The 26631-nt window shown below is 49.8% G+C and overlaps 1 protein-coding gene across 2 annotated transcripts in view; it reads right to left on the bottom strand.

Annotated features, from left to right (window-relative positions):
- STARD3NL (STARD3 N-terminal like) overlaps positions 1 to 26036 on the bottom strand; it is a 96316-nt gene extending 70280 nt beyond the window's left edge. For both annotated transcript variants that reach the window (XM_075315123.1, XM_075315121.1), the window contains exon 1: positions 25928 to 26036. The gene's annotated coding sequence lies outside the window, so the exon portion shown is untranslated. The remainder of the gene's footprint in view (positions 1 to 25927) is intronic.
- Positions 26037 to 26631: the final 595 nt, after the last annotated feature.

A 26631-nucleotide genomic window follows, 5' to 3' on the forward strand; every position in this document is an offset into this window, starting at 1 on the left:
AGCCTGAGATGTCTCAGTAGACCAGGCTTTGGGATTAGCACCTTTCTTAGTCAAGGCCACCAAAGGGGCCACCAAAGTAGAAAAATGGGGTATGAACTGCCTGTAATAATTTATGAATCCTAAGAAGCGTTGCACCGCCTTCAAGGAATGAGGTTCGGACCATTGCAGGACAGCAGAGAGCTTCGCAGGATCCATAGCCAGACCCTCTTGTGAGATAATGTAACCCAAAAAAGGCAATGAGGACTGCTCGAATACACATTTCTCGAGTTTAGCAAACAATGAGTGCTCCCTTAAACGGGAAAGGACACGAACGACATCCTGACGATGAGTCTCCAGATCAGGAGAAAAAATCAGGATGTCGTCCAGATACACCACTACTGAGGATAACAGTAAATCCCTGAACACATCGTTTACGAAGTCCTGAAATACTGCGGGTGCATTACATAACCCAAAAGGCATGACGAGGTATTCATAGTGACCGTCTCGGGTGTTAAAAGCGGTCTTCCATTCGTCACCCTTTCGAATTCGTACCAAGTTATACGCACCCCGCAGATCCAACTTCATAAAAACTTGAGCTCCTCTCAGTCTGTCAAAGAGCTCCGAAATTAAAGGTAATGGGTATTTGTTCTTTATTGTGATTGCGTTGAGACCCCTGTAATCTATGCAGGGACGCAAATCACCCTCTTTCTTCCGAACAAAGAAAAACCCAGCTCCCGCGGGAGAGACAGACTTACGAATGAACCCCTTCTCTAAACTCTCTCTTATATAGGTCGACATGGCCTCCGACTCAGGTATCGACAGGGGGTAAACCCTGCCTTTAGGTGGAACCGAACCTGGGATAAGGTCTATGGCACAGTCATACGGCCTATGGGGTGGAAGAACCTCAGCACCCTGTTTGGAGAACACGTCAGCGAAATCCAAATAGGGTGTAGGTATGGGAGAGAGATCAGTTGATGCAACCGCAACGACCTTAGGTGGTAAGGGAAGACATCGGGACTGACATTTCGAACCCCAACTAATAATGCTGTCAGACTCCCAGTCAATGTGAGGAGCATGAGTCCGAAGCCATGGAAGACCCAGAAGGACGTCGTCTATACCCTCAGGCAAAACAAGAAAAGAAATCTCCTCTATGTGACCCTGAGACAGGGAAAGGCGCAAGGGAACTGTCCTCAATGTAATGGAGTCAGACAACATAGTTCCATTAACAACACGGACAGGAATAGGCGCCTCTAACATGATAGAGGGAATATTGTGTCCCTTTACAAATCCTGAGGACACAAAAATCCCGTCAGCTCCGGAATCCACAAAAGCCATAATAGGCCATGTATTCTCAGATAACGAGAGCTGACCTGGGATACAACACTTAGAGGGTGCAGAAGACGTCTCTAGTAACCCCCCTCTAATGGTTACTAGGCCAGGGAGTTTCCCTGACGACTAGGACACTTGTTGGCATAGTGCCCAGCCTGACGACATACGTAACATATAGGAGGACCAGACTTGCGTAGTCTGGAGGACGTATGACCTAACTCCATAGGAGTGGGAGATGTTTCAGATGCTGAGGAAGATGGTAGTGGACCCTCAACAACTGGAATAGCCCGATGCTTAGGGCGTGAGGAAGAGACCTCGAGTCTACGTTCCTTATGGCGTACATCGATCCTCGTTGCTACTGTGATCAAGTCCTCCAGAGAAGCAGGGACCTCACGAGTAGCAAGGGCATCCTTGACATAGCCTGCCAACCCTCTCCAGAAGATAGGAATCAACACCTTCTCTGGCCAATCTAGTTCTGCCACCAGAGTTCTAAAAGCAATGGCATAAGAACTAGTGGATAACGAACCCTGAGATAGATCTAACAGTCTCAGGGCCGCATCATGGGTAACCTGCGGACCCATGAATACCGCCTTAAGAGCATCAAGAAAGTCTTGATGTCTCAGAGTAACCACATCAGAGCGCTCCCATAGGGGAGTCGCCCATTCTAAGGCTTTGTCCTGAAGTAAGGAGATGATAAAGCCTACTCTGGACCTCTCCGTAGAGAAGCGAGAAGAGTTGACCTCTAGGTGTATCTGACACTGACTAATGAAACCACGACATGATCTGGCATCGCCAGAATATCTGTTTGGCAGAGCAAGTCGAGGATCATGTGCAGATGTCACCATGGTCTGAGGTTTATCCTCTATACTCTTGAGCCGTGACTCAAGTACTTGTATGTAACGGTGTAACTGCTGATATTCTGCCATAACTGCCAGACCCTTGGCTCAGTCCTAATGTTACGGGGGGCTGTCTGATAATAACTGAAAGGAGTATCAGACAGTCAGGGTCCACCGTGCAAAGACTTTGCTGCAGACTATGGCAGAGTGCAATACCTCTGTTAACTCACAGAAGGATATAATAAGTAAGTAAAGCAATTCCTCCCTTACTTGGAGGGTGTGTGGAATGATCTCTGTTAATAATCACAGAGACAAAGGCAATGTGTGCGAAATGGCACCTACCTAGGTCCGCTCTTCTAGTGGTGCAAAAGAGACGAACAGCAGCGTAAGCCGCACAAAGCTCCTACCTGCGTTCGCTCCACTAGTGTGCGAGGACACGAACCACTAGATATGGCACCTGCCTAGGTCCGCTCTTCTAGTGGTGCAAAAGAGACGAACAGCAGCGTAAGCCGCACAAAGCTCCTACCTCTGTTCGCTCCCCTAGTGTGCGAGGATACGAACAACTGCCAGACGCAGTATAAGGAACGTTACCCTAGCGGCAACGTCCACCTACGAGTAGAATCACAAGGCCCAGCCAGACCATGTGCCTCAGGCACCTGCCTATGTCCGCTCCCCTAAGAGAAAAGGATACGGACAGCAGCCGAAGCTGTAAGGTATAAGAACGCTACCCTGCCGGTAGCGCTCACCTAGCATAGACAGAGGAATGCCTAGAGGAACGCGCACAGAGCGTCTACTCATATGCATGAACCAAGAGGACTGAGCACCATGCGGCGTGTGTCAGGGTCTTATATAGACTCTGTGCCTCATCCAAGATGGAGGACACCAGAGCCAATCCGCTGCCAGAACGACAGGAGTGACGTCATGCTGGCCTATCACCGAGCAAGACGTCACAAGCACATGACCAGCGACCAATCGGCATAGAAGGTGTCAGAGACATGTGACCTCGTGTCAGCGATGATGTCACCCGCACATGTGCAATGGCTCCAAGATTGGACTTAGTCTCCGGCGCTCGCACATGTGCAGTAGCAAGAAATCTGGACTTAGTCTCCAGCGCTCGCACATGTGCAGTAGCAAGAAATCTGGACTTAGTCTCCAGCGCTCGCACATGTGCAGTAGCAAGAAATCTGGACTTAGTCTCCAGCGCTCGCACATGTGCAGTAGCAAGAAATCTGGACATAGTCTCCAGTGCTCGCAGCAACCGTAACACACAGCCTCTCTATAATGCAAGAGCCCCCACACAGCCTCTCTATAATGCAGCAAGAGCCCCCACACAGCCTCTCTATAATGCAGCAAGAGCCCCCACACAGCCTCTTTATAATGCAGCAAGAGCCCCCACACAGCCTCTCTATAATGCAGCATGAGCTCCCACACAGCCTCTCTATAATGCAGCAAGAGCCCCCACACAGCCTCTATATAATGCAGCATGAGCTCCCACACAGCCTCTCTATAATGCAGCAAGAGCCGCCACACAGCCTCTCTATAATGCAGCAAGAGCCGCCACACAGCCTCTCTATAATGCAGCAAGAGCCGCCACACAGCCTCTCTATAATGCAGCAAGAGCCGCCACACAGCCTCTCTATAATGCAGCAAGAGCCCCCACACAGCCTCTCTATAATGCAGCAAGAGCCCCCACACAGCCTCTCTATAATGCAGCAAGAGCCCCCACACAGCCTCTATATAATGCAGCAAGAGCCCCCACACAGCCTCTCTATAATGCAGCAAGAGCCCCCACACAGCCTCTCTATAATGCAGCAAGAGCCCCCACACAGCCTCTCTATAATGCAGCAAGAGCCCCCACACAGCCTCTCTATAATGCAGCAAGAGCCCCCACACAGCCTCTCTATAATGCAGCAAGAGCCCCCACACAGCCTCTCTATAATGCAGCAAGAGCCCCCACACAGCCTCTATATAATGCAGCATGAGCTCCCACACAGCCTCTCTATAATGCAGCAAGAGCCCCCACACAGCCTCTATATAATGCAGCATGAGCTCCCACACAGCCTCTCTATAATGCAGCAAGAGCCGCCACACAGCCTCTCTATAATGCAGCAAGAGCCGCCACACAGCCTCTCTATAATGCAGCAAGAGCCCCCACACAGCCTCTCTATAATGCAGCATGAGCTCCCACACAGCCTCTCTATAATGCAGCAAGAGCCCCCACACAGCCTCTCTATAATGCAGCATGAGCTCCCACACAGCCTCTCTATAATGCAGCAAGAGCCGCCACACAGCCTCTCTATAATGCAGCAAGAGCCCCCACACAGCCTCTCTATAATGCAGCAAGAGCCCCCACACAGCCTCTATATAATGCAGCATGAGCTCCCACACAGCCTCTCTATAATGCAGCAAGAGCCGCCACACAGCCTCTCTATAATGCAGCAAGAGCCGCCACACAGCCTCTCTATAATGCAGCAAGAGCCCCCACACAGCCTCTCTATAATGCAGCAAGAGCCCCCACACAGCCTCTCTATAATGCAGCAAGAGCCCCCACACAGCCTCTCTATAATGCAGCAAGAGCCCCCACACAGCCTCTATATAATGCAGCAAGAGCCCCCACACAGCCTCTATATAATGCAGCAAGAGCCCCCACACAGCCTCTCTATAATGCAGCAAGAGCCCCCACACAGCCTCTCTATAATGCAGCAAGAGCCCCCACACAGCCTCTCTATAATGCAGCAAGAGCCCCCACACAGCCTCTCTATAATGCAGCAAGAGCCCCCACACAGCCTCTCTATAATGCAGCAAGAGCCCCCACACAGCCTCTACATAATGCAGCATGAGCTCCCACACAGCCTCTCTATATGCAGCACGAGCCTGCGCACAGCCTACTAAATACAGCATGACTCCGCACTTAGCTATGCGCGCACGTTGCGTACTGGCCCTGAAGAAATTTCTGCAGCGATTTGAACAGCACACGTGCGCTTCAAATCGCTGCAGAAACAAAAGCATTATGTATCCTGTATGTCCGGTAATGGAGGATTTTGCTCCTTATTATTTGGGGTTATATGGAGGAAGTAGGATCCACAGATATTTGAATCTTGCTACATACATCTTATCCGGATGGTCTTTGTTCTCCTCGTGTGATAACGGAGGATTCTCCTTCAGATGGTGGGGGTACGAGGATGAAGCAATATCTATTGATGAATCTGGGACAAATTGGACTTTATATTTATAGTTGAATCAAGTATTGGCTGGCCTATTATGGCTTTTGAGACCGTAACTTCAAGCCACATATAATTATGGTTCCTGTATTCAGGAGTTCTATTAGACAGCTTTGAACTCTGATTATTCCTCTACCCTCCTCATCCAATGGAAAAATGAGGATTCATCAGCAGTTGTGATCATGTTGATGTTATGCATAATTATTTTATATATATATTCTCTGAGACGTGTACATTATTGTCTTGGTTGTATATCATTCTCCTCATGCGGTAAACTTTACATTGAATATTAGCTTATATATACCTGATGGATGTTAGGTTCTGTAATTTTGTATAATTTAAGTTATAATAGCCGGCAATATGTTTGTCTCCAGTGATTTAATACATGCAGCTTCTTCCATTCATATTCTGCTGATAAATCTACAGGGGTTATTGTGAACTTAATTTGTATTATTTCTATGATGAAGTCTGGCACTTAAATTCTATTGCAAGTCAAATATCTAAAGAATACTTTATACTTATATGTACCATCGGGGGTATGCGCTCGCGCAGCCATGATCCTCCCGGAACTAAATGAAGGGCGCATATTTTGGGACCAATCTGCGTCGCTGCACAACTTCCGGTGCTTGACACGCAGGTTGCGTTCCGGGGTCGCCTAACAGGAAGTCCGTTTTTAATAGGGCGGTAAAAGGCTGACGCGAGCGCTATTGATCCCCCGATTGGTGGAACATCAGTACTTAACTCCCGTGTTTCCTCTTGCCCGGCACGCCCCCTGTTGAAGCCGGGTGCGAAATGCGCGTCGGGTCATTCGGGACAGCAGCACATGGTACATCCTCCGGTCAGGTAAATTCGCTTTTTTATTTGTACTTCATTTCATTGCGGTGCGCAGTGTAACGTGTATGCCATCATACTTACAGCTTTTTCATACTGTGCTTAACACGTGTATCACTGCATATGTACACCCGGTTTGATTACCATATTGTAGCACAAATGATTTCCTTACCGGGAGGCGGTATTTAATGTCTTTAAACCTCCAGGAGTGACAGGCTGATCACTCACTCTACAGAGGCGTTGGATCCTTTAAACCTATCTACCTCATCAGTGGGATATGTGCAATTTGGACACTATGTACACTTTATCTGGAGTTGGTTTTTTGAATCCAGAGTAGCTCTTACTGATATTTCAGGCACATGTCACTTTATCTGGATGGAGAGGAGAAATTTTATGCCAATCTGTAGATGCTGCTAGTCCCGCTATTACTTTGATACTCTGCATACATCTCTTTTATTGATGTGGTTTTTTGTCATGTTGTTGTACAATAAAAATTAATTTTTGATGTGAACTGGACATTGTACTCTCCTTCTTTTGAGAAAATATATCTTTAATTTTTTCATGATGAATTGCTTATGTTTATGGGAGTGTCCTAATATTGATTGACCGTTTCTAAGTATATTTAATGTCACAGTGTAGAGAAGTATGGCTGGATATAACACCTTTTTAATGCCCTTATATGCTGCAAGAGCCCCCACACAGCCTCTCTATAATGCAGCAAGAGCCCCCACACAGCCTCTCTATAATGCAGCAAGAGCCCCCACACAGCCTCTCTATAATGCAGCAAGAGCCCCCACACAGCCTCTCTATAATGCAGCAAGAGCCCCCACACAGCCTCTATATAATGCAGCAAGAGCCCCCACACAGCCTCTCTATAATGCAGCAAGAGCCCCCACACAGCCTCTCTATAATGCAGCAAGAGCCCCCACACAGCCTCTCTATAATGCAGCAAGAGCCCCCACACAGCCTCTCTATAATGCAGCAAGAGCCCCCACACAGCCTCTCTATAATGCAGCAAGAGCCCCCACACAGCCTCTCTATAATGCAGCAAGAGCCCCCACACAGCCTCTCTATAATGCAGCAAGAGCCCCCACACAGCCTCTATATAATGCAGCATGAGCTCCCACACAGCCTCTCTATAATGCAGCAAGAGCCGCCACACAGCCTCTCTATAATGCAGCAAGAGCCGCCACACAGCCTCTCTATAATGCAGCAAGAGCCCCCACACAGCCTCTCTATAATGCAGCAAGAGCCCCCACACAGCCTCTCTATAATGCAGCAAGAGCCCCCACACAGCCTCTCTATAATGCAGCAAGAGCCCCCACACAGCCTCTCTATAATGCAGGAAGAGCCCCCACACAGCCTCTATATGCAGCACGAGCCTGCGCACAGCCTACTAAATACAGCATGACCCCGCACTTAGCTATGCGCGCACGTTGCGTACTGGCCCTGCAGAAATTTCTGCAGCGATTTGAACAGCACACGTGCACTTCAAATCGCTGCAGAAACAAAAGCCGATTTCATGCGCTCTGCATGTAACCCCTCCCAGCCCCTCCCATAGACAGAGCAGGGACTGCATGCAGAGCGCACAAAAGAAGTGACATGTCACTTCTTAGAACGCGCGCTTCAGGCAGCAGCCGAAGCGCTGCGCTCTAAGGCTGCTTTCACACTACGTTTTTTTAACATCCGTCATGAACGTTTTTTTAACGCAAAAACTGATCCAGTGCAAATGCGTTTTCATTTCAATGCATTTGCAATGGACTCGCGTCAACATGCGTTCACCTGCGTTTGTGTGCGTTATAGTAAGGATCCAGCGAGTTGCAGTTTTTTAACATTTTTCAAAAACGCTACTTGTAGCGTTTTTGGGCTGCGTCCAAATACTGCAAATTGCTGGATCCTGACTATACTGCATGAAAACGCATGTGAACGCTGGCATGCTGATAGAAAGGATCCTGCTTGCTCTACTGAGCATGCCCAGAAACCAGCCTGGTGTGATCAGTCTCTCTCTCCCCCTCCCTCTCTCTCCTCTCTCTCCCCCTCCCTCCTCTCGCCCTCCCTCACCCCCCTCTCGCCCTCCCTCTCCCCCCTCTCGCCCCTCCCTCCTAACCCCACTCTCGCCCCTCCCTCCTAACCCCCCTCTCGCCCCTCCCTCCTAACCCCCCTCTCGCCCCTCCCTCCTCTCCCCCTCCCTCCTCTCCCTCTCCCCCTCCCTCTCCCCCTCCCCCTCCCCCTCCCTCTCCCCCTCCCCCTCCCTCTCCCCCTCCCCCTCCCCCTCCCTCTCCCCCTCCCCCTCCCCCTCCCTCTCCCCCTCCCCCCCCCTCCCCCTCCCTCTCCCCCTCCCCCTCCCCCGCCTGAGAGTTGCGGACACTCGTAACCAAGATAAATATCGGGTAACCAAGCAAAGCGCTTCTCTTAGTTACCCGATGTTTACGTTGGTTACGTGTGCAGGGAGCAGGCAGCCCAGCTCCTAGCACCTGCGGATGCTCGTAACCAATGTAAATATCGGGTATCCAAGCAAGTTACCCGATGTTTACCTTGGTTACGAGCCTCCGCAGCTGTCAGAAGCCGGCTCCCATTCTATCACGTTCAGTTCCACTGAATCCCGATCACATGACTCCAATGCCTGCCCATAAACTTAAAGTGACAGGATCCTGCAAAATAACACATGCGTTTGCATGCGTTTTTTTGCTGTAAAAGCAGGATCTGATTTTACAGCAAAAAAACGTTCATGATGCATGTAAAAAAAACGTAGCGTGAAAGCAGCCTAATACGCCACATGCGCACGTCTCCTGCACAATCTCCATAGATTATGCTGGGGACGCAGGATGCATGCAGTTACGTAGCGGTGCAGATCGCAGCGTAACTGCATGCAATTACGCAACGTGTGCACATAGGCTACTAAATACATTACAAGTATATATCATAGCCTCCTATATACACTTTATGAACCCATAGACAGAGAGAAAGGAAAAAAAATGCATCACATACTCACTTCACTCCAATTTCCTTGGCACACTCCTGCATTAAATGGCACTGTTGTGACGTCATCGAATCTGCTTTTCCACAGAACCAAATAAAAGTCATCAGGAGGCAGGCAGCGGTGGAGCCACAGTGGCGGTGGGCACAGTGCAACTCGCGGTGCACTGTTTTCAGCCCTATGGCTATCTCGATACGCAGACCAGAGTGGAACAGCAAGAGGGATGGATGTGGCCCATGGGCGGCATTTTGCCCAGCCCTGGTCTAATGTGCATGGGGGTATTTGGCAGAAGATATCATGGGACATAAGGATCTGCCATGTTTGATGTTACACTGCCGACGCTTTTGCTCTCTAAGAGATAAGCCGCCATTACTGATGTTTGACAGCGGTTCCCTCATACAGAACCCAGGAGCACTTGGCAATAGGTGAGACAGTTGCTGGCCATCAGTCGACAGCTAGTTAATGTATGATTTGGTGCGTTTAGGCCAGTTTTACAGGATATGAACCAGAAGAATATGCATTAAATCTGGCGCTACCGGTATGAAGAGCTGCTGCAGATCCTTCTAACCATTTAATAAAAATCTATACATTAAGGCTGAATCACTATACAGATCCGTATGGGATGAAGTAATGTGCAAGGTACTAAGTGTGCTCACGATGGGGATGTGATACATTCACCACAGTCTACAGACAACCCAAATCTCTGTCCTATTTAATCCTTGCACTTTCATTTCCTGACTTTCCACTAAGTACGCAGTGGCCCATTTATATCCGGCTGTAACAAGAGAATGGATTAAATACATGAACCATTACTGAAGATCAAAGCGGTTATATGGAACAAGATATGCTCATCTATTACTGCAGTAAAGCAACGCCATAATATCTCTATACACCAATTACAGCCATGCCATTAGTAAGGAGCAGTAATCCGGATATAAAGAATGGAAACAGTGGTACAATGAAATCCTTACTGTTGTTCTTCCAGTGTGAGTGAATGTACGGTACTGGTGCACGAGCGATCTTCACAGGGCACTACTCTTGGCCATTTTTCACCTGAGACAATGCTAGATTCATTGTGCATGTACCGATCTGTGATGTGGACGAGACGACATTTCATACAGATACACTCATGTCCACAATTGGCCTATTCATTACCAAACGATCTCCGGTACACTACAGCTCCCCACTTATATCAGATGCAACCAAGAACTCCACCATAGACCAGGTCAAGTACAGCACCCCCATATATCAGGGGTAGAACGCTTCCTTTTATCAGGTACAGTAGAGCTCCTCACTTATATCAGGTCCAACACAGATCACCTTCTTATACAAAGTCCAGTACAGCTTTCTCCTTCCACTAACATCAGGTCCAGAATGACTGACAACTTAAGGCCCAGTCACACTAAACAACTTACCAGCAATCCCAACAACGATACAACCTGATAGGGATCGCTGGTAAGTTGCTAGGAGGTTGCTGGTGAGATGTCACACTAAGCGACGCTCCAGCGATCCCACCAGCAACCTGACCTGGCAGGGATCGCTGGAGCCTCGTGGAAGCATGCTGCGCTTGGTAACTAAGGTAAATATCGGGTAACCAACCCGATATTTACCTTGGTTACCAGCGCACACTGCTTAGCGCTGGCTCCTTGCTCTCCTAGCTATAGTACACATGGGGTTAATTACCCGATGTGTCCTGCAGCTACATGTGCACAGAGCAGGAGCTGGCACTGACAGCTGAGAGCGGCGGACGCTGGTAACGAAGGTAAATATCGGATAACCAAGGTAAGGGCTTCTTGGTTACCCGATGTTTACCGTGGTTACCAGTGTCCGCAGAAGCCGGCTCCCTGCTCACTGCACATTTAGTTGTTGCTGTCTCGCTGTCACACACAGCGATCTGTGCTTCACAGCGGGACAGCAACAACTAAAAAATGGCCCAGGACATTCAGCAACAACCAACGACCTCACAGGAGGGGCCAGGTTGTTGCTGGATGTCACACACAGCAACATCACTAGCAAGTTGTGCCTCAGCAGCGATGTTGCTAGCGATGTTGCTTAGTGTGACGGTACCTTTAGGCCTTGTGCGCACTAGGCGTTTTTGCCGCGTTTTTAACCGCGTTTTTGTGCTGAAAACGCAGTGACATTGCTTCCCCAGCAATGTCTATGGGTTTTCATAAGTGCTGTCCGCAAACAGCGTTTTTTTGTAGCTGCGTTTTTGTGGTGACCACAAAAATGCAGCATGTCAATTATTTCTGCGTTTTTCACTGCGTTTTTCACCCATTGAGTTCAATGAGATGTTCAACAACGCAATGAAAAACGCATATAGCCGCGTTTCTATGACTAAAAACGCAGCTATAAATGCAAGGGGTGGGCAGTAAAGTGACGTATACAGGAAGAGGATTCCTTCTGTTGGTAAACACAGAAGCATGAATACTCCCAATACCGTCACCGCTGCCTCCACCTCCCGTCCGGTGCCATGTCAGCTCCGTGCGGCGCCATGTCTGGGCGGGAGGTGGAGGCAGCGGCGAAAACCAAAGTGAACAGTAGAAAAAAAAAAAAAGTCATATATACTCACCTGTCTGCAGGGTCCCGGTGCCATGCCCGCTCCCATCTCCTCCCGGTACCGCCGCTCTGGCTGTGTGCAGTCTCCCCGGGGCAGGACCTTGCTTGCAGGACCTGGCGGTGGATCAGCTGATGCAGTCACCTGACGCATCAGCTGATCGTAGTCTCGCGGTGTCGCCGGCTTTTTCGCGCCCGGCCGGCTATCAGCTGATCCTGCCGTCAGGGGACTTCATCAGCTGATTACCGGCAGCTCCTGCAGCGATCGGACAGGATCAGACTCCCGTCCAATCGATCGCTCCAGGAGCTGCCGGTAATCAGCACAGCACATAAGTGAGTATGTATTTATTTTTTTTTATTTTTTTTCCACTGATGCATCAGCTGATTGTATAATCGGCTTTTATACAATCAGCTGCTGTGTCGTGTGATTCACGTAGTTTAACCTGACACATCATCTGATCGCTTTGCCTTCCAGCAAACCGATCAGATGATATTGGATCCGGATTTATTTCAATAAAGATGGAGTCACTAATTGTGTTGTGTTTTATTTCTAATAAAAATATTTTTCTGTGTGTTGTGTTTTTTTTTTTTTCTCATTACTAGAAATTCATGGTGGCCATGTCTAATATCTAATAATAATCTAATAACACCATGAATTTCGGGCTTAGGGCTAGCTGATAATATACAGCTAGCCCTAACTCCATTATTACCCAGCTAGCCACCCGGCATCAGGGCAGCTGGAAGAGTTGGATACAGCGCCAGAAGATGGCGCTTCTATGAAAGCGCCATTTTCTGGGGTGGCTGTGGACTGCAATTCGCAGTGGGGGTGCCCAGAAAGCTTGGGCACCCTGCACTGTGGATTCCAATCCTCAGCTGCCTAGTTGTACCCGGCTGGACTCAAAAATTAGGCGAAGCTCACGTCATTTTTTTTTTTTTAATTATTTCATGAAATTCATGAAGTAATTAAAAAAAAAGGGCTTCTCTATATTTTTGGTTCCCAGCCGGGTACAAAAAGGCGGTTGGGGGCAGCCCGTACCTGCCTGCTGTACCCGGCTAGCATGCAAAAATATGGCGAAGCCCATGTCATTTTTTTTTTTTTTTAATTATTTCATGAAATTCATGAAGTAATTAAAAAAAAAGGGCTTGTCTATATTTTTGGTTCCCAGCCGAGTACAAATAGGCAGCTGGGGGTTGGGGGCAGCCTGTACCTGCCTGCTGTACCCGGCTAGCATACAAAAATATGGCGAAGCCCATGTCATTTTTTTTTCTTTTTGGGCAAAAAACTGCATACAGTCCTGGATGGAGGATGCTGAGCCTTGTAGTTCTGCAGCTGCTGTCTGCTCTCCTGCATACACTAGTGAATGGAAGATGCTGAGCCTTGTAGTTCTGCAGCTGTCTGCTCTCCTGCATACAATGAACATTTTGAAGAAGGAAATGACATCAGAACTTTTTTTTTCATCAACAATCTTTAATGGCATTGTGCACTGATTAAAAACGCAGTGAGCAAAAACGCAGCAAAAAACGCACCAAATCGCAGCAAAAACGCATGCGTTTGTCGCGTTTTTTAGCCGCGGGTGCATTTTTTGAGACAAAAACGCACATAAAAACGCAGCGTGAAAAAAAACGCCTAGTGCGCACATACCCTTACAGTCTACCAGACACATATCAGGTGTAGAAGAATCTATCAGCAGGATTTTGCTCTAATCTGAGAGCAGCATAATGTAGGAACAGAGTCCCTGATTACATTGATGTGTCACTTACTGGGCTGTTTTGCTGTTTCAATATAATCAGTGTATGATCAGCAGATCATCACTAAAGGACAACTGGCCCTGTGCCTCTTAAGCTGGGTTTACACACTGCAACATCGCAAAGGACATCGCTGTAACGTCACCGGTTTTGTGACGTAACAGCGACCTCCCTAAGTCTCTGGTGAGTCGCCGGTGAGCTGTCAAACAGGCAAACCTGGCCAACGACGCAACAGCGATCCGGACCTGCAGAGCGACCTAGCTGGTTGTTGGGGACGTTGATAAGCAGCTTTTTGAAAGGGAAGTTGCTAACAAAGTCGCTGCAAAGTCTTTCATATACTGAAACTTTGTAGCGATGCTTGCTGCACAGCGGGAAATAAAGGACCTAGGAATGGTCCTGAACGATTTGTAGCGATTACAACTTCACAGCAGGGGCCAGGTCGCTGATGTGTTTCACACACTGCAACATCGCAAACAACATCGCTATTGCGTCACAAAACCGGTGACGTTACAGCGATGTCGTTTGAGATGTTGCAGTGTGTAAACCCAGCTTTAGTCCAAGCCTGCTCTCAGCATTGATAAGCAGCTTTCTGTCTCTGTACAATGTACACAGAAAGCAATGGTTGGATGACATTATACACAGCTCCACAACTGAGCTCTGCAGCACAGAAAACTGTGATAATCATACCTAAAGCGGGCTTTACACGCTGCGATCTCGCTAGCGAGATTGCAAGTGATCGTACCCGCACCTGTCTGTTGTGCGACACGGGCAAATCGCTGCCCGTGCCGCACAACCTCGCTTAACCCCGTCACACTACTTACCTGCCCTGCAATGTCGCTCTGGCCGCTGAACCGCCTCCTTTCTAAGGGGACGGTTCGTGTGGCATCACAGCGACGTCAAACGGCAGGCGTCCAATAGAAGCGGAGGGGCTGAGATGAGCGGGACGTAACATCAGCCCACCTCCTTCCTTCCTCATTGCCGGCGGCCGCAGGTAAGGAGATGTTCCTCGCTCCCGCGGTGTCACACACAGCGATGTGTGCTGCCAGGGAACGAGGAACAACATCGCTAATAAGCAGAAAACAATTTTTTGTTTCAGGACGACCTCTCATCGGCAAACGATTTTGACCGCTTTTGCGATCGTTTAAGGTCGCTCATAAGTGTCACACACTGCGATATCGTTAATGACGCCGGATGTGCATCACAAACACCATGACCCCGGATAATTCATTAACGATATCGTAGCGTGTAAAGCCCGCTTAATAAATTAAGAAATACGTCACAGGGGTCAGTCTATGTCCCTACATCTTGCTGCTGTCAGTTTACATCGCGAAAAACTGCTAACAGATTCCCTTTAATGTCCACTATGATATCCCTCTACAGGATCTTCACCGATACGAGCCCCCCCCCATTACATCTGCAGCGGTACGAGCTCCCCCCCCCCATTACATCTGCAGCGGTACGAGCTCCCCCCCCCCATTACATCTGCAGCGGTACGAGCTCTCCCCCCCATTACATCTGCAGCGGTACGAGCTCCCCCCCATTACATCTGCAGCGCTACGAGCTCCCGCCCATTACATCGGCACCAGTATAGGCTCCCCCATTACATCGGCACCAGTATAGGCTCCCCCATTACATCGGCACCAGTATAGGCTCCCCCATTACATCGGCACCAGTATAGGCTCCCCCATTACATCTGCACCAGTATAGGCTCCCCCATTACATCTGCACCAGTATAAGCTCCCCCATTGCATCTGCACCAGTATAAGCTCCCCCATTACATCTGCACCAGTATAGGCTCCCCCATTACATCTGCACCAGTATAGGCTCCCCCATTACATCTGCACCAGTATAGGCTCCCCCATTACATCTGCACCAGTATAGGCTCCCCCATTACATCTGCACCAGTATAAGCTCCCCCATTGCATCTGCACCAGTATAGGCTCCCCCATTACATCTGCACCAGTATAAGCTCCCCCATTGCATCTGCACCAGTATAAGCTCCCCCATTACATCTGCACCAGTATAGGCTCCCCCATTACATCTGCACCAGTATAGGCTCCCCCATTACATCTGCACCAGTATAGGCTCCCCCATTACATCTGCACCAGTATAAGCTCCCCCATTACATCTGCACCAGTATAGGCTCCCCCATTACATCTGCACCAGTATAGGCTCCCCCATTACATCTGCACCAGTATAGGCTCCCCCATTACATCTGCACCAGTATAGGCTCCCCCATTACATCTGCACCAGTATAAGCTCCCCCATTACATCTGCACCAGCATAGGCTCCCCCATTACATCTGCACCAGCATAGGCTCTCCCATTACATCTGCACCAGCATAGGCTCCCCCATTACATCTGCACCGGTATAGGCTCCCCCATTACATCTGCACCAGTATAAGCTCCCCCATTACATCTGCACCAGTATAGGCTCCCCCATTACATCTGCACCAGTATAATCTCCCCCATTACATCTGCACCAGTATAAGCTCCCCCATTACATCTCCACCAGTATAAGCTCCCCCATTACATCTGCACCAGTATAAGCTCCCCCATTACATCTGCACCAGCATAGGCTCCCCCATTACATCTGCACCAGCATAGGCTCCCCCATTACATCTGCACCAGCATAGGCTCCCCCATTACATCGGCACCAGTATAGGCTCCCCCATTACATCGGCACCAGTATAGGCTCCCCCATTACATCGGCACCAGTATAGGCTCCCCCATTACATCTGCACCAGCATAGGCTCCCCCATTACATCTGCACCAGTATAGGCTCCCCCATTACATCTGCACCAGTATAATCTTCCCCATTACATCGGCACCAGTATAGGCTCCCCCATTACATCTGCACCAGTATAAGCTCCCCCATTACATCTGCACCAGTATAAGCTCCCCCATTACATCTGCACCAGTATAAGCTCCCCCATTACATCTCCACCAGTATAAGCTCCCCCATTACATCTGCACCAGTATAATCTCCCCCATTACATCTGCACCAGTATAGGCTCCCCCATTACATCTGCACCAGCATAAGCTCCCCCATTACATCTGCACCAGTATAGGCTCCCCCATTACATCTGCACCAGTATATTACATCTGCACCAGTATAGGCTCCCCCATTACATCTGCACCAGTATAGGCTCCCCCATTACATCTGCACCAGTATAGGCTCCCCCATTACATCTGCACCAGTATAGGCTCCCCCATTACATCTGCACCAGTATAGGCTCCCCCATTACATCTGCACCAGTATAGGCTCCCCCATTACATCTGCACCAGTATAGGCTCCCCCATTACATCTGCACCAGTATAAGCTCCCCCATTACATCTGCACCAGTATAGGCTCCCCCATTACATCTGCACCAGTATAGGCTCCCCCATTACATCTGCACCAGTATAGGCTCCCCCATTACATCTGCACCAGTATAGGCTCCCCCATTACATCTGCACCAGTATAGGCTCCCCCATTACATCTGCACCAGTATAAGCTCCCCCATTACATCTGCACCAGTATAGGCTCCCCCATTACATCTGCACCAGTATAGGCTCCCCCATTACATCTGCACCAGTATAGGCTCCCCCATTACATCTGCACCAGTATAGGCTCCCCCATTACATCTGCACCAGTATAGGCTCCCCCATTACATCTGCACCAGTATAGGCTCCCCCATTACATCTGCACCAGTATAGGCTCCCCCATTACATCTGCACCAGCATAGGCTCCCCCATTACATCTGCACCAGTATAAGCTCCCCCATTACATCTGCACCAGCATAGGCTCCCCCATTACATCTGCACCAGCATAGGCTCCCCCATTACATCTGCACCAGTATAATCTCCCCCATTACATCTGCACCAGTATAGGCTCCCCCATTACATCTGCACCGGTATAGGCTCCCCCATTACATCTGCACCAGTATAAGCTCCCCCATTACATCTGCACCAGTATAGGCTCCCCCATTACATCTGCACCAGTATAAGCTCCCCCATTACATCTGCACCAGTATAATCTCCCCCATTACATCTGCACCAGTATAAGCTCCCCCATTACATCTCCACCAGTATAAGCTCCCCCATTACATCTGCACCAGTATAGGCTCCCCCATTACATCTGCACCAGCATAAGCTCCCCCATTACATCTGCACCAGTATAGGCTCCCCCATTACATCTGCACCAGTATAGGCTCCCCCATTACATCTGCACCAGTATAAGCTCCCCCATTACATCTGCACCAGTATAGGCTCCCCCATTACATCTGCACCAGCATAGGCTCCCCCATTACATCTGCACCAGTATAGGCTCCCCCATTACATCTGCACCAGTATAGGCTCCCCCATTACATCTGCACCAGTATATTACATCTGCACCAGTATAGGCTCCCCCATTACATCTGCACCAGTATAGGCTCCCCCATTACATCTGCACCAGTATAGGCTCCCCCATTACATCTGCACCAGTATAGGCTCCCCCATTACATCTGCACCAGTATAAGCTCCCCCATTACATCTGCACCAGTATAGGCTCCCCCATTACATCTGCACCAGTATAGGCTCCCCCATTACATCTGCACCAGTATAGGCTCCCCCATTACATCTGCACCAGTATAGGCTCCCCCATTACATCTGCACCAGTATAAGCTCCCCCATTACATCTGCACCAGTATAGGCTCCCCCATTACATCTGCACCAGTATAGGCTCCCCCATTACATCTGCACCAGTATAGGCTCCCCCATTACATCTGCACCAGTATAGGCTCCCCCATTACATCTGCACCAGTATAGGCTCCCCCATTACATCTGCACCAGTATAGGCTCCCCCATTACATCTGCACCAGTATAGGCTCCCCCATTACATCTGCACCAGCATAGGCTCCCCCATTATATCTGCACCAGTATAAGCTCCCCCATTACATCTGCACCAGCATAGGCTCCCCCATTACATCTGCACCAGCATAGGCTCCCCCATTACATCTGCACCAGTATAATCTCCCCCATTACATCTGCACCAGTATAGGCTCCCCCATTACATCTGCACCGGTATAGGCTCCCCCATTACATCTGCACCAGTATAAGCTCCCCCATTACATCTGCACCAGTATAGGCTCCCCCATTACATCTGCACCAGTATAAGCTCCCCCATTACATCTGCACCAGTATAATCTCCCCCATTACATCTGCACCAGTATAAGCTCCCCCATTACATCTCCACCAGTATAAGCTCCCCCATTACATCTGCACCAGTATAAGCTCCCCCATTACATCTGCACCAGCATAGGCTCCCCCATTACATCTGCACCAGCATAGGCTCCCCCATTACATCTGCACCAGCATAGGCTCCCCCATTACATCGGCACCAGTATAGGCTCCCCCATTACATCTGCACCAGTATAGGCTCCCCCATTACATCTGCACCAGCATAGGCTCCCCCATTACATCTGCACCAGTATAGGCTCCCCCATTACATCTGCACCAGTATAATCTCCCCCATTACATCGGCACCAGTATAGGCTCCCCCATTACATCTGCACCAGTATAAGCTCCCCCATTACATCTGCACCAGTATAGGCTCCCCCATTACATCTGCACCAGTATAGGCTCCCCCATTACATCTGCACCAGTATAAGCTCCCCCATTACATCTGCACCAGTATAAGCTCCCCCATTACATCTGCACCAGTATAGGCTCCCCCATTACATCTGCACCAGTATAAGCTCCCCCATTACATCTGCACCAGTATAAGCTCCCCCATTACATCTCCACCAGTATAAGCTCCCCCATTACATCTGCACCAGTATAATCTCCCCCATTACATCTGCACCAGCATAAGCTCCCCCATTACATCTGCACCAGTATAGGCTCCCCCATTACATCTGCACCAGTATAGGCTCCCCCATTACATCTGCACCAGTATAAGCTCCCCCATTACATCTGCACCAGTATAGGCTCCCCCATTACATCTGCACCAGTATATTACATCTGCACCAGTATAGGCTCCCCCATTACATCTGCACCAGTATAGGCTCCCCCATTACATCTGCACCAGCATAGGCTCCCCCATTACATCTGCACCAGTATAGGCTCCCCCATTACATCTGCACCAGTATATTACATCTGCACCAGTATAAGCTCCCCCATTACATCTGCACCAGTATAGGCTCCCCCATTACATCTGCACCAGTATAGGCTCCCCCATTACATCTGCACCAGTATAGGCTCCCCCATTACATCTGCACCAGTATAGGCTCCCCCATTACATCTGCACCAGTATAAGCTCCCCCATTACATCTGCACCAGTATATTACATCTGCACCAGTATAGGCTCCCCCATTACATCTGCACCAGTATAGGCTCCCCCATTACATCTGCACCAGTATAGGCTCCCCCATTACATCTGCACCGGTATAAGCTCCCCCATTACATCTGCACCGGTATAAGCTCCCCCATTACATCTGCACCAGTATAAGCTCCCCCATTACATCGGCACCAGTATAGGCTCCCCCATTACATCTGCACCAGTATAGGCTCCCCCATTACATCTGCACCAGTATAAGCTCCCCCATTACATCTGCACCAGCATAGGCTCCCCCATTACATCTGCACCAGTATAGGCTCCCCCATTACATCTGCACCAGTATAGGCTCCCCCATTACATCTGCACCAGTATAAGCTCCCCCATTACATCTGCACCAGTATAAGCTCCCCCATTACATCGGCACCAGTATAGGCTCCTCCATTACATCTGCACCAGTATAGGCTCCCCCATTACATCTGCACCAGTATAGGCTCCCCCATTACATCTGCACCAGTATAGGCTCCCCCATTACATCTGCACCAGTATAGGCTCCCCCATTACATCTGCACCAGTATAAGCTCCCCCATTACATCTGCACCAGTATAAGCTCCCCCATTACATCTGCACCAGTATAAGCTCCCCCATTACATCGGCACCAGTATAGGCTCCTCCATTACATCTGCACCAGTATAGGCTCCCCCATTACATCTGCACCAGTATAGGCTCCCCCATTACATCTGCACCAGTATAAGCTCCCCCATTACATCTGCACCAGTATAGGCTCCCCCATTACATCTGCACCAGTATAGGCTCCCCCATTACATCTCCACCAGTATAGGCTCCCCCATTACATCTGCACCAGTATATTACATCTGCACCAGTATAAGCTCCCCCATTACATCTGCACCAGTATAAGCTCCCCCATTACATCTGCACCAGCATAGGCTCCCCCATTACATCTGCACCAGTATAAGCTCCCCCATTACATCTGCACCAGTATAATCTCCCCCATTACATCTGCACCAGTATAAGCTCCCCCATTACATCTGCACCAGTATAGGCTCCCCCATTACATCTGCACCAGTATAAGCTCCCCCATTACATCTGCACCAGTATAGGCTCCCCCATTACATCTGCACCAGTATAGGCTCCCCATTACATCTGCACCAGTATAGGCTCCCCCATTACATCTGCACCAGTATAAGCTCCCCCATTACATCTCCACCAGTATAAGCTCCCCCATTACATCTGCACCAGTATAATCTCCCCCATTACATCTGCACCAGCATAAGCTCCCCCATTACATCTGCACCAGTATAGGCTCCCCCATTACATCTGCACCAGTATAGGCTCCCCCATTACATCTGCACCAGTATAAGCTCCCCCATTACATCTGCACCAGTATAGGCTCCCCCATTACATCTGCACCAGTATATTACATCTGCACCAGTATAGGCTCCCCCATTACATCTGCACCAGTATAGGCTCCCCCATTACATCTGCACCAGCATAGGCTCCCCCATTACATCTGCACCAGTATAGGCTCCCCCATTACATCTGCACCAGTATATTACATCTGCACCAGTATAAGCTCCCCCATTACATCTGCACCAGTATAGGCTCCCCCATTACATCTGCACCAGCATAGGCTCCCCCATTACATCTGCACCAGTATAGGCTCCCCCATTACATCTGCACCAGTATAGGCTCCCCCATTACATCTGCACCAGTATAGGCTCCCCCATTACATCTGCACCAGTATAAGCTCCCCCATTACATCTGCACCAGTATATTACATCTGCACCAGTATAGGCTCCCCCATTACATCTGCACCAGTATAGGCTCCCCCATTACATCTGCACCAGTATAGGCTCCCCCATTACATCTGCACCAGTATATTACATCTGCACCAGTATAGGCTCCCCCATTACATCTGCACCAGTATAGGCTCCCCCATTACATCTGCACCAGTATAGGCTCCCCCATTACATCTGCACCAGTATATTACATCTGCACCAGTATAGGCTCCCCCATTACATCTGCACCAGTATAGGCTCCCCCATTACATCTGCACCGGTATAAGCTCCCCCATTACATCTGCACCAGTATAAGCTCCCCCATTACATCGGCACCAGTATAGGCTCCCCCATTACATCTGCACCAGTATAGGCTCCCCCATTACATCTGCACCAGTATAAGCTCCCCCATTACATCTGCACCAGTATAAGCTCCCCCATTACATCTGCACCAGCATAGGCTCCCCCATTACATCTGCACCAGTATAGGCTCCCCCATTACATCTGCACCAGTATAGGCTCCCCCATTACATCTGCACCAGTATAAGCTCCCCCATTACATCGGCACCAGTATAGGCTCCTCCATTACATCTGCACCAGTATAGGCTCCCCCATTACATCTGCACCAGTATAGGCTCCCCCATTACATCTGCACCAGTATAGGCTCCCCCATTACATCTGCACCAGTATAGGCTCCCCCATTACATCTGCACCAGTATAAGCTCCCCCATTACATCTGCACCAGTATAAGCTCCCCCATTACATCTGCACCAGTATAGGCTCCCCCATTACATCTGCACCAGCATAGGCTCCCCCATTACATCTGCACCAGTATAGGCTCCCCCATTACATCTGCACCAGTATAGGCTCCCCCATTACATCTGCACCAGTATAGGCTCCCCCATTACATCTGCACCAGTATAGGCTCCCCCATTACATCTGCACCAGTATAAGCTCCCCCATTACATCTGCACCAGTATAGGCTCCCCCATTACATCTCCACCAGTATAGGCTCCCCCATTACATCTCCACCAGTATAGGCTCCCCCATTACATCTGCACCAGTATATTACATCTGCACCAGTATAAGCTCCCCCATTACATCTGCACCAGTATAAGCTCCCCCATTACATCTGCACCAGTATAGGCTCCCCCATTACATCTGCACCAGTATAAGCTCCCCCATTACATCTGCACCAGTATAGGCTCCCCCATTACATCTGCACCAGTATAGGCTCCCCCATTACATCTCCACCAGTATAGGCTCCCCCATTACATCTGCACCAGTATATTACATCTGCACCAGTATAAGCTCCCCCATTACATCTGCACCAGTATAAGCTCCCCCATTACATCTGCACCAGCATAGGCTCCCCCATTACATCTGCACCAGCATAGGCTCCCCCATTACATCTGCACCAGTATAGGCTCCCCCATTACATCTGCACCAGTATAAGCTCCCCCATTACATCTGCACCAGTATAATCTCCCCCATTACATCTGCACCAGTATAGGCTCCCCCATTACATCTGCACCAGTATAAGCTCCCCCATTACATCTGCACCAGCATAGGCTCCCCCATTACATCTGCACCAGTATAGGCTCCCCCATTACATCTGCACCAGTATAAGCTCCCCCATTACATCTGCACCAGTATAATCTCCCCCATTACATCTGCACCAGTATAAGCTCCCCCATTACATCTGCACCAGTATAAGCTCCCCCATTACATCTGCACCAGCATAGGCTCCCCCATTACATCTGCACCGGTATAAGCTCCCCCATTACATCTGCACCAGTATAGGCTCCCCCATTACATCTGCACCAGTATAAGCTCCCCCATTACATCTGCACCAGCATAGGCTCCCCCATTACATCTGCACCAGTATAGGCTCCCCCATTACATCTGCACCAGTATAAGCTCCCCCATTACATCTGCACCAGTATAATCTCCCCCATTACATCTGCACCAGTATAAGCTCCCCCATTACATCTGCACCAGTATAGGCTCCCCCATTACATCTGCACCAGTATAGGCTCCCCCATTACATCTGCACCGGTATAAGCTCCCCCATTACATCTGCACCAGTATAGGCTCCCCCATTACATCTGCACCAGTATAAGCTCCCCCATTACATCTGCACCAGTATAGGCTCCCCCATTACATCTGCACCAGTATAGGCTCCCCCATTACATCGGCACCAGTATAAGCTCCCCCATTACATCTGCACCAGTATAGGCTCCCCCATTACATCTGCACCAGTATAGGCTCCCCCATTACATCTGCACCAGTATAGGCTCCCCCATTACATCTGCACCAGTATAAGCTCCCCCATTACATCTGCACCAGTATAAGCTCCCCCATTACATCGGCACCAGTATAGGCTCCTCCATTACATCTGCACCAGTATAGGCTCCCCCATTACATCTGCACCAGTATAGGCTCCCCCATTACATCTGCACCAGTATAAGCTCCCCCATTACATCTGCACCAGTATAGGCTCCCCCATTACATCTGCACCAGTATAGGCTCCCCCATTACATCTGCACCAGTATAGGCTCCCCCATTACATCTCCACCAGTATAGGCTCCCCCATTACATCTGCACCAGTATAGGCTCCCCCATTACATCTCCACCAGTATAGGCTCCCCCATTACATCTGCACCAGTATATTACATCTGCACCAGTATAAGCTCCCCCATTACATCTGCACCAGTATAAGCTCCCCCATTACATCTGCACCAGTATAAGCTCCCCCATTACATCTGCACCAGTATAGGCTCCCCCATTACATCTGCACCAGCATAAGCTCCCCCATTACATCTGCACCAGCATAAGCTCCCCCATTACATCTGCACCAGCATAGGCTCCCCCATTACATCTGCACCAGTATAGGCTCCCCCATTACATCTGCACCAGTATAAGCTCCCCCATTACATCTGCACCAGTATAAGCTCCCCCATTACATCTGCACCAGTATAGGCTCCCCCATTACATCTGCACCAGTATAAGCTCCCCCATTACATCTGCACCAGTATAAGCTCCCCCATTACATCTGCACCAGTATAAGCTCCCCCATTACATCTGCACCAGCATAGGCTCCCCCATTACATCTGCACCAGCATAGGCTCCCCCATTACATCTGCACCAGCATAGGCTCCCCCATTACATCTGCACCAGTATAGGCTCCCCCATTACATCTGCACCAGCATAAGCTCCCCCATTACATCTGCATCAGTATAGGCTCCCCCATTACATCTGCACCAGTATAGGCTCCCCCATTACATCTGCACCAGTATAAGCTCCCCCATTACATCTGCACCAGTATAAGCTCCCCCATTACATCTGCACCAGCATAAGCTCCCCCATTACATCTGCATCAGTATAGGCTCCCCCATTACATCTGCACCAGTATAGGCTCCCCCATTACATCTGCACCAGTATAGGCTCCCCCATTACATCTGCACCAGTATAAGCTCCCCCATTACATCTGCACCAGTATAAGCTCCCCCATTACATCTGCACCAGTATAGGCTCCCCCATTACATCTGCACCAGTATAAGCTCCCCCATTACATCTGCACCAGTATAAGCTCCCCCATTACATCTGCACCAGCATAAGCTCCCCCATTACATCTGCACCAGTATAAGCTCCCCCATTACATCTGCACCAGCATAAGCTCCCCCATTACATCTGCACCAGTATAAGCTCCCCCATTACATCTGCACCAGCATAAGCTCCCCCATTACATCTGCACCAGTATAGGCTCCCCCATTACATCTGCACCAGTATAAGCTCCCCCATTACATCTGCACCAGTATAGGCTCCCCCATTACATCTGCACCAGTATAGGCTCCCCCATTACATCTGCACCAGTATAGGCTCCCCCATTACATCTGCACCAGCATAGGCTCCCCCATTACATCTGCACCAGTATAGGCTCCCCCATTACATCTGCACCAGCATAAGCTCCCCCATTACATCTGCATCAGTATAGGCTCCCCCATTACATCTGCACCAGTATAGGTTCCCCCATTACATCTGCACCAGCATAGGCTCCCCCATTACATCTGCACCAGTATAGGCTCCCCCATTACATCTGCACCAGTATAGGCTCCCCCATTACATCTGCACCAGTATAGGCTCCCCCATTACATCTGCACCAGTATAGGCTCCCCCATTACATCTGCACCAGCATAGGCTCCCCCATTACATCTGCACCAGTATAGGCTCCCCCATTACATCTGCACCAGCATAGGCTCCCCCATTACATCGGCACCAGTATAGGCTCCCCCATTACATCGGCACCAGTATAGGCTCCCCCATTACATCGGCACCAGTATAGGCTCCCCTTACCAGTGAGGCACATCTCCCCGCAGCAGTCCTGTGTCTGTGGAGTCAGTGCTCGCCTCCGCCACCGCCTGTTCCCTCCCGTTGTTTTCGCTCTTCGATATCCGGCCTGTCATAGGCTGACGCCGTCCCGTCACTTCCCCGGTGTAGCTCCGCCCTCCTCCATGCAGGCCGTGCCTCATTCTGTCTGTGACGGCCGGGGGAGGCCGTGGCGCTGTGCTCGGGCTGCGGACGGTTCCTGGAGACCGCAGCTCGGCACCGTGAGGGGAATGAAGGCGCAGTTGTGCCCTCAGCTCCATTAGAGCACATGGAGAGTGTCCCCGGCGCGTGTACTGAGCTCCCTGCGGTCTGCTTCTGCTGTAGCAGGGCGCCATTATGCTTGTCTATGGGTCCTCACATACAATAAGTCAATAGGAAGAATTGCTGCAACCCATTCCTAGACCTAAGAGGCGTTCATATCAATGGGCTAGCCATGGAGTAATTAGCAAAAGATATGGCGCCTCACAGCTCTGCCTTATATCATGAAACTCCCAAAGTTTCCTTTTTCATCGGTTTTTCAGTCCTTCACTTGGAGACAAAGCTCCCAGGTCTGTGCCACACAGCCAGCATCCATGGGCCGTGTATGGACAGCCCTGTGCCACACAGCCAGCATCCATGGGCCGTGTATGGACAGCCCTGTGCCACACAGTCAGCATCCATGGGCCGCGTAT

This window comes from Anomaloglossus baeobatrachus, chromosome 6, assembly GCF_048569485.1.
Source record: "Anomaloglossus baeobatrachus isolate aAnoBae1 chromosome 6, aAnoBae1.hap1, whole genome shotgun sequence".
Taxonomy (NCBI): Eukaryota; Metazoa; Chordata; class Amphibia; order Anura; family Aromobatidae; genus Anomaloglossus; species Anomaloglossus baeobatrachus.